At 33.6% G+C, this 9,448-nt stretch overlaps 1 long non-coding RNA gene across 2 annotated transcripts; it reads left to right on the forward strand.

Annotated features, from left to right (window-relative positions):
* The first annotated feature begins 3,932 nt into the window (after positions 1–3,932).
* Positions 3,933–9,233, forward strand: LOC130054297 (uncharacterized). Of its 2 annotated transcripts, XR_008802603.1 has the most exons (3): positions 3,933–4,394; positions 4,772–4,863; positions 8,237–9,233. It is a non-coding gene; the product is annotated as an uncharacterized LOC130054297 (long non-coding RNA). The 2 variants fall into 2 exon arrangements; XR_008802602.1 differs by lacking the exon at positions 8,237–9,233 and having other exon boundaries at positions 4,772–6,648.
* The last annotated feature ends 215 nt before the right edge of the window (positions 9,234–9,448 follow it).

Genomic DNA, 9,448 nt, shown 5'->3' on the forward strand with positions numbered 1-9,448 from the left:
CGCAATGCGTTCAAAAATTAGAAAGAAATTGATTTCTGTCATATCTAAATATTCCATAAAAAGAGCGTGGATGCAAGTATAAAAAATGTTAGAAAATACAATTTTTGTTTTGCGAAAGAGACTTTTCAAAAAGATTAGATTTGTATATACATGTATAAGATAGACATGTGAGAATATAAAGTTGAATTTTGAATACTAATTTTGAAAAGCTATACAGACTTTTCAACATTGAAACATGCAATCTAAAGGAATTGTATTTTAGGTAAAAAGTCTATATAAAATGCTAGTAAAAATGTCGATTGTACAATGACCTACAAGGATCACATAAAAATTAACGAATTGGTACTTCGTTTGGACAAATTTAATTTTTCATCCGGTCAACTAGATTCTCTTTTCGGTCGAATTAACACTTTGTTTAGAGTTTTTCGTTCGAATGAAGTATAGTTTTTCCATTCGGATGTTGTTCTTCATTCAGGCAAATTAGTTGTCCGTTCGAACGAAAAACTAACGCGTCCGAACACAAACTACTATTTTGTTCTATCTTTGAAATATCCTATTTGAAACTAAGCTAAACTACTAAATCTAGAATCATATTTAAAACTAGAAAATATCCTACCTCAGGCGATATTTGAATAATAAGCTATGAATCACCCCATAATAGACAGATATGATGATACACTAAAACAAAATGGTCAACCTAAACCGCGGTACATGTAACTAAATTGGTAATTTATTTGTTTTTGTGACAGTAATTTAGACGACTAGTTCAACAATTCGCTATGGTGACACTTTTCCGATAATTATTGTCGACTCGCAAGATAATTCAATACTCTTGAAAAATTATAACAAGTTAAAACAAGTAAGCGTAAAAATGCTTTCACGTCGGAAATGCTCGATCCGATTAACAACATGGTGATCTGACAAGTCGGCATAATGTTCTGACAATTCAGCATAAAATTGCACCTTCTACAGAAAAAATAAGAAACACAAGATGTCTGATTTTTGTTAAGGTGTAAAAGATTTGAATGCAATGGGTGATTGCAATGATTTTGAAATTACTAGGAAACATATCGTAGTGGGTTTTTATGATACACTAAGAAACTTATCGAAGTGGGTTTTTATGAGATACATGTACTAGGACACATATCATTGTGGGTTTTTATGATATACTTGTAAACTTATCATAGTGGTATTCTGATTTTATAACACTTTCTCACGTTGTTTATCATTTTCTACGACAGCCTTGTTTGACACTGTTTGGCAATATTATGTTTGTACGGTACAGTACAGTGCCGTGATTGGTTGGACGTCTCCGTACAGTAATTCTATTGGTTAAGCCCCATCACGTGTTATACATTGTAATTTCAGAACCTTACATATACAGCGCAAGCGACATATATTTCAGATACATATGTAAATACAAGTTTCAATGGCGGCAACATTCAAACTCCTATCCTCGGATACGATCCAGATTTCAAGATTAGGTTAGAAGTTTAATAAGACATTTATCTCCCAACACACTGGACACCTGTTAAATACTTTATATCAACAAATATTCCTTTAACAAGTAATTTCCCTTTTTGCACTTAAACCTGTACGGCAGACATCTTAGACCATATGAGAGTATTTGCGAGATCACCTGCCAATTGAATGAAATAACATGTATTGAATTAAAACATTAATTACCTTCACTTATAGTCATATCATATCAAACCAGAGACCCCTTTGGTTGGTGAATTCATTAACAGTACAGGTCTGAGAGCCCCTGACCTGAATTTGAGTTCTACTATTGTTTAGTCCCCACATCTCCCTCGCCATCCTTTGGGGAGCTTACAATATACTAGTAAACATATCGTAGTGGGGTTTTATGATATACAATTTGCAGAATTCAATAACATGAAATGTACTTTGAAATTAGAACTGACATTTTGAAATGTATTAGAAATAGCATTGGTTAATGATATGAAAGCCCTTTCTGATATTATATTCTACAACTTCTTCAAAATACAAATGTAAACATAATCTTTTCAATACTGTACTTTGAAATTAGAACTGAAATTTTGAAATGTATTAGAAATAGCATTGGTTAATGATATGAAAGCCCTTTCTGATATTATATTCTACAACTTCTTCAAAATACAAATGTAAACGTAATCTTTTCAATACTGTACTATCAAGTAAATATATGGGTTTCAACCCATTATTGAGAAAGACAATTTCTCCTGAAAATAGCTTCTTTATCTGGAAGCAATGGGCGGACCCTATTGTGTGTGCATGGGTCACATTTCGGGCGAATGTGGACGTTATCAGCACATATTCCTTTCTTTCCTCTTTTGGTATGCATGTAAACTCATTATATAATCTGAGTTCAGTACATCTTTATCTGTGTTGAATTTTTAAATTCTTTTTTCGACTACATATTGAAACAAATTAGTATTTTAAAAACTAGATATATCAATAAAATATCATTTTAAAAAAACTCATTTTATATGATGAATGTATTATAATACAATTGTTGTCATTCTTGAAGTTAATTCGATTTTTATACTATCTAAGATGTACACACTCACTATTCACCGAGGCCGGAGGACGAGGTGAATATTGTATTTCAATGGTAGCTAAACAATGCATTGACCGAGAGGTGTCACTAATTGTTTGATCATGATATGATTGTACGATTCAAAACATGAAAACTCGCTACCAATGGCGACAAAACGATTCCTGGGCGGCCATTTTTGTATACAGATATGATGCAATACCTAGCTGATTACTGTAAGTTTTTCTTCATCATATGACTGAATAATCCAGTACAGTCATCTACGTAACATTCGAGGACTGGACTGTTTCCTAGATCAGCACCATTTAATAGGTAACAGTCTATCTACATGTAGGTCACCTCAGTCACTCTGATTGGTTTGCGTCCGTCGTCATGCATGCGTCGTTGGTCATGCGTTAAAATTGAACATTTTTAATTAACTTTTTTCTTGGTTCTACCATTCCACTTCTTTTCATATTTGATATGAAGCATCTCTAGGACAAAGGGGACATGTATTGAAAATTTCAGGACTATTGCTCCCCTGGGGTCTTATGCACGGGACAAAAACTGTGAAACATTGACCAATTTTCAAAATCTTCTCAACAACCGTGCATATTTATAACAAGAGGCACACAGGTCTTATCGGTTACCTGGGTTAAATTATGACTAGCCCAAGGGCTATGAAATGTATTTGAAATAATTTACTTGCCCTGCATATCTAAGCTAAAGTCTAATATTCAGCGGCAGAATAAAACAAGATGTATTATTTTTCTCAAAACACAAGCGCCCCTGAAAGTACCCATACAAATGAACGACTTAACACTATATGACGGTTTTGGATCCGCCCCAGAATCAGAACCCTGACGTTTCGCAATTTACAAATTTTGATACACCCGTTTTTATTTTTCCTAAATATGCATTTCTTTCTTTCATGTGATAAAGAATTTTATCTTTTATGACCATTTTGACCCCACTCTGGTACCAAATCCCTACCCATGGCATCATGAATTTTACAATTTTATTTAAATTTTTTTAACACTTTTTGTAAAGGGCTACCTGCTCCTTCTAAATATTCATTTAGTTCCAATTTAGTATCAATAGTATTAAAATTAAGATGTTAACTGTGGTTCGATTATCAGGTCATGGGCTATATCCTTTTCGCACTAGTCTACTGTTTAACCACTAGATTCCACTAAACTGTTATAAAACTGTTTTAAAAATAATCACTCATTTTCAACCCAGCTTGACCAATGCAATCTACATAACAAATTGAAATGATCAATACGATACGAATGAAAAATCATACAATACAAATGAAAAATTTAATAATACTAAGAAGAAAATTTACAACACAAAAAGATAATATAGAGTACAAATTACAATTAATTAGAAAAGATATTAAAATATTGCAACGTCTGACATGTCATAATAGAGATGGTCTTATTCTATAACCGTATTATAATTTTATTAAGATTGATAAGTATCTATCATAATTCACAGTATTGTCCTAGTCATGGGATATTTCAGTATCCGTACGGGTTGTCTTTCCTAACACCGGGTTTTCCACGTTCTGTTAGATCTTTTAAAATTGTCTTCGTCTGAACTAATGGTGTACAGCGATAATTTGCCGTGTGTTTTCCTTCTCGGTATACTTTTATACACGGAAACATTTACCTTTATTTTCTGAGTATTTTGTGTTTGCACGGCAGATTGTGACATGTTTGATTGTAACTTTATAGTTATTTATTAACTCATCTTGACATTAGACATCTCGTCAATATCAATATCTAATGGTTGTTTATCGTAAAGAAGATATACGTCATACCCCAGGCGCATAGTCACTGTTTAATAAGATCAGGTAAGTCATGTCCTGAAATAAAATGGTTTTGTTATTCAGTTTCCTAGAAATACACACTGATTGAAAATGGAAACCGATGCACACACACTGTAGTTGAAATGGTTAGGGAGAAATGTAAAATTTTCGACATCAATTTTTTTACTCTTTTGTTTTTTAAACAAAAGTTACCCATTAAAAATAACACAATCGTATCATTAAAGTATTACATGATAAAATTATTTCAATATTACAAAATTCATGTAACGATTTTAGACAATAAGATAGAAATTCATTGATTAATGGTCAAAATTGATGCAACCGTGGGTTTCCATTTTATGTATGCAGCAAGCGACAGGAATGGTTAATGTCATGAGAGTATTTTGAAATATATTTTACAGATTGATTAGCTGCAGGACAGAAGCCCCCTGGGAAAAATTGGGACTTGGGATTTTGATCATTCCATGCAGTTGGACCTCATTTACCACGTATTGTTGGTTTGAGTAAATAACGAAAATTGGAATAGGGCCTTGTGTAAAATTAACTCGACTTGTTCACAAAAGCAATCTGCATTTGGAAGACACTCATGTCTTTTTGATTCTAAAATAGCTGAATTTTTTAAAAATAATATTTGAAAAACAAATTAGATGGGCTCAAGTAATGTCTCACGAAGAGTTCGGGTTGTGTCTGATGAAGAGTTTGTGACCTAGAACGACACACTCGTGGGACATCATTCATCCATGTGTTTTCAAAAACACGCACACAGTTGATGTAGAACGCAAACTTTATTTGTCTTGGCCTTACAATCCGTCTTAATGCCAGCTTTCTCATTATTTCACAAAGAATGTAATTACCTGATGGGTTTTCCTCGTAGGTGTAGGATTAAATTTCCGATTTTAATATTCATCAAGGCTTTTTGTTTTGTAAGACTTTGTCAAAAGGTATTGTCTCGAGTTTGAACGGTTTGTCAAAAAATTGAAAAGGTTCGTGTTGTGTAAATCGAGGGATCTGATTACTTTTCATTCCTAATACAGCAACACAAAGACAACTAAGTGTTCGTATCATTATAGTTTGTTAATTCAATCATAGCTTATATTTCTATTTTGTTAATTCAATCATAGCTTATATTTCTATTTTGTTAATTCAATCATAACTTATATTTTTATTTTGTTAATTCAATCATAACTTATATTTTGTTTTGTTAATTCAATCATAACTTATATTTTTAGTTTGTTTAGTCAATTATTAATTCAAAATGTTGACGAAAGTAGTATAATTTCAAGATAATATCACACTGAAAGTTACGTCATTAAATCATGTATTTACACTCCATCTGATTAAAATCAGATCCTTTGATCTGCTCACGTAGATCCTTGTGTTGCGATATATGTGACCGGATCAAAGGATCTGATTTTAATCGGATTGATTTAAACTCAACTATAGTATTGGGCATAATCTTTACGCAAGACACCATTCTTGCAAGTGTGATATGAATGGGATGAATAACGTAGTTTAAATATTCGACAAAGAATTTTCGGGATTCTCCTCACTTTGACCTTCACCTGACTTTGACCTTCACCTCTCACCTGTGACGTAAAAGATAGATAGGAATCAAGAACTTTATTCAAGGCCTCATTGTTGCAAGTTTGATAAAACTCGGGAGATAGATGTAGATGAATGAACGAAGGAACAATTGACCGACTCATAATGCAAGTCATGTTCTATATACCTGTTAATCCATTGTATGATCAATCCTGGCCTACCCATATTGACAAGCCCGTGGGGATCCGGGTTAGAATAGGTCATCAGTACTTCTTGCTTGTCGCAACTAAATGGGGCGATCCTTCGGACGAGACCGCATACCTAAGGTCCCGTGTAACAGCAGGTGTGGTGCGAGAAAGATCCCTCCCTGCTCAAAGGCCGTAAGCGCCGAGCACAGGCCAAACTTTTGCAGCCCTTTACCGGCAATTTTGACGTCTCCATATGAGTGAAATATTCTTGAGTGGGACGTTAAACAATGTACAACCACTCCATATTGACGATCGAGGATGTCAGCCTGCTCTTTTCCCAACATTAACCTGGTATTTCCAGCTTAAAATGGCAAACAGTGCTTTTCTACCTTGCTTCGCTGCATGTTTTTGCATATTTAAAGGGAAAGGCAACCCAAAAGATTTTTACATGATAAATGATAGGATTAATCATATGATAAAGATTTGTCATACAATTCTGTTGATATATGGCCTAGATATGCCTCAGTACTAATTTGAAAATGTCAAAATTTGAAATTCCCGCGATCTATAGAGGCTGCCATGATGTGTAACTCTTTTGTATTCAAGACCACAAAAATCAATAATTCTGACGTCACACCGTCTGTTCCGGTTTTGATGAGATTCTAAGATCATCCGCAGGTGCTTGGGTTCAGCCCCCCCCCCCTCCGAATAAGCTACATGAGTTGATTTAATTATTTTTTTGTTGAAAATATTTCTAATGCATGTCAACAACGTCTTGCATACCCATAGAGTCCAAAATAAGTCCTTTAAAAAAATCCTCACTGGTTATTATAACAGAACTTATAATAACCAGTGGCCTGGGGTATTTTTTTTTAAAAAGGGGCTTATTTTGGTTTATTTTGGACTTATGGGTATGCAAGACGTTGTTGACATGCATTAGAAATATTAAAAAAAAAAAATGAATTAAATCAACTCATGTAGCTTATTTCGGGGGGTGGGGGCTGAACACAAGCACCTGCGAGATCATCAAAGATGTGCATGTGGTAGATCTTACGAATAAATAGGTTGGAGCCTTCCTGGCAAGCAGTTAATTACACTAATGCGAAGGGGAGATGTGAAAAAAGATTATTTTTCGAAATTCCCGACTCAACCAAGTCATTTGAAAAGAAAAGACTACGTAAACTGTGGATCCATCATTTGCGTAATGACAAGTTGAGGTTCGAGACATTTGTATGAAGAACGTGTACCGTCTGCCTGGTCTGCGACTCGACTAAACGTCTTCTTTTCTCAATTTCTTCTGGCGAAAGAACGGGCTCAATTTAAATCTATACGGCTCCAAACTTAACTGTTCGTGACTTGTCATGTTTACAGTGCTCCTGATGAAATAAACCGGAATAGACGGTGTGACGTCATAAATTAAACTCCAATGGACACTCTCTTAGCGGCGGGTAATTTAAAATACATGATAGATTAATATTGATTTAATTGTTAAGCAAGGATTTTTGTTATTAAAGACTGTCAATTACGATATCAGTAAGTGATGCTTTATTCATAAAAGCAACTATGTGGTTAGGGTTGCCTTTCCCTTTAAGAACTTCTAAAAACAAAAGACCCAGATATTTAAATTCGTTAACGATTTCCAAGTCTACATTATTGTATGTCCAATATTCACTGAGATATAATTTGCCGCCGTTTCTAAAAACTACAACTTTGGTTTTTGTTGCATTGACTGATAAGCTCCATTCCTCAGTATAACCGTGTAGAGAGTTTAATTTTTTTGTAAACCCGGGGATTCAACAAAAATCATCATATCATCAGCGTACATAAGCACAAATGAATTTAACATCTGTAGATCAACACTAGGACAATTGTCTGATATAAAACGAACCTCAAAATCATTTACATATAATGAAAAAAGTAATGGAGATAGTGTTTCCCCCTGCATAAGACCGACTTCATTACAAAAATAATCACTGAGAAAACCGTTGATTTTACAAAACCCTTAACATTATTATATTTTCAACATTTTACCTTGTATACCACTTTGAAATAATTTATACCATAATTTTATTCTATCAACAGAATCGAAAACTTTTTGAAAATCAATAAAACAACAACATATCCTTTTCTTATCAGCATGGTGTTTATTCACAAGTGATTGCAACACAAATGTGGCATCTATCGTTGATAGACCCTTACGAAAACCGAATTGTGCATCAGACAAAATATTGCAGGTACGTTGCCATATCAAAATTCTATTGATCGGTATGTTTGTAAATAAATTTACCAAAACAACTAACTATAGATATACGACGATAATTATTACTATCATTTATATCGCCTTTTTTAAAAATTGGGGTAATAAAACATTTAGACCATGATTCAAGATAAAAACCAGGATGAAAAATATTATTAAAATGTTTATGCAAATATGGCATTAGAATGTTGTGACATTTAATAAATACTTCATTGAAGCCCTTCACAGGTTTTGGTGATGTCTCCATATGAGTGAAAAATTCTTGAGAGAAACGTTAAACAAGATGCAATCAATCAATCAACACACATAAAACTGATTTACAGGGACATTACGACTATGCCTTTCAGTGACTTTGATTTTTTATGTTTCGTCTTGAAAACCAAGATGAACACATTCATGAAACTTTGGTAGGAATTGAGAACTTTAATCTTACTCATAAAGAATTTAGAAAACCTTGACCTCAGATATTAAAGCTTACATTTTAAAGGAAACAGAAATGCAAATACATACACAGCAATGTTCCAGAAAGTTTGAAAAAATATGTAAGACATGTAGCTGAAATATTGTGCAGATTGAATGGAATTTCCATACTAATGACCTTGACCTTTCATTTATAACCTTGAAAAGCAAATAGTTTATAAAAAGTATAATTCCTGTAAGTCTGTCAAAATTTGGACGAAAAAATGAAGTTAAATTTTGTACACACAGTGTGTTTTCCTTTGACCTTAGCCTTTCCACCTTTGATTGAAAAGCATTAGCAACCACGGTCTAATTACCTGCAAAGCTTTTCCGAAACCAACCGTATCAAGACGTGCAGCTTTTATTTACTTTATACTATCATACCCATTACGATAATTAAAGAGAATTCGCAAATTATATATTGATCTTGTTTGCAAATATAGCTTGATGTTGGATTAAATGTTGGATGATGAAATGTGAAGATATGGAACAGTGATCAATTTTATAACTCCTATAAGCAATACAAAATAGAGTTGGTCAAACATGGACCCCCTGGATACACCAGAGGTGGGAACAGGTGCCAAGTAAGCATCCCCTGTCAACAGCCCTATATCTTGATTAGGTAAACGGAG

This window comes from Ostrea edulis, chromosome 4 (assembly GCF_947568905.1).
Source record: "Ostrea edulis chromosome 4, xbOstEdul1.1, whole genome shotgun sequence".
NCBI lineage: Eukaryota > Metazoa > Mollusca > Bivalvia > Ostreida > Ostreidae > Ostrea > Ostrea edulis.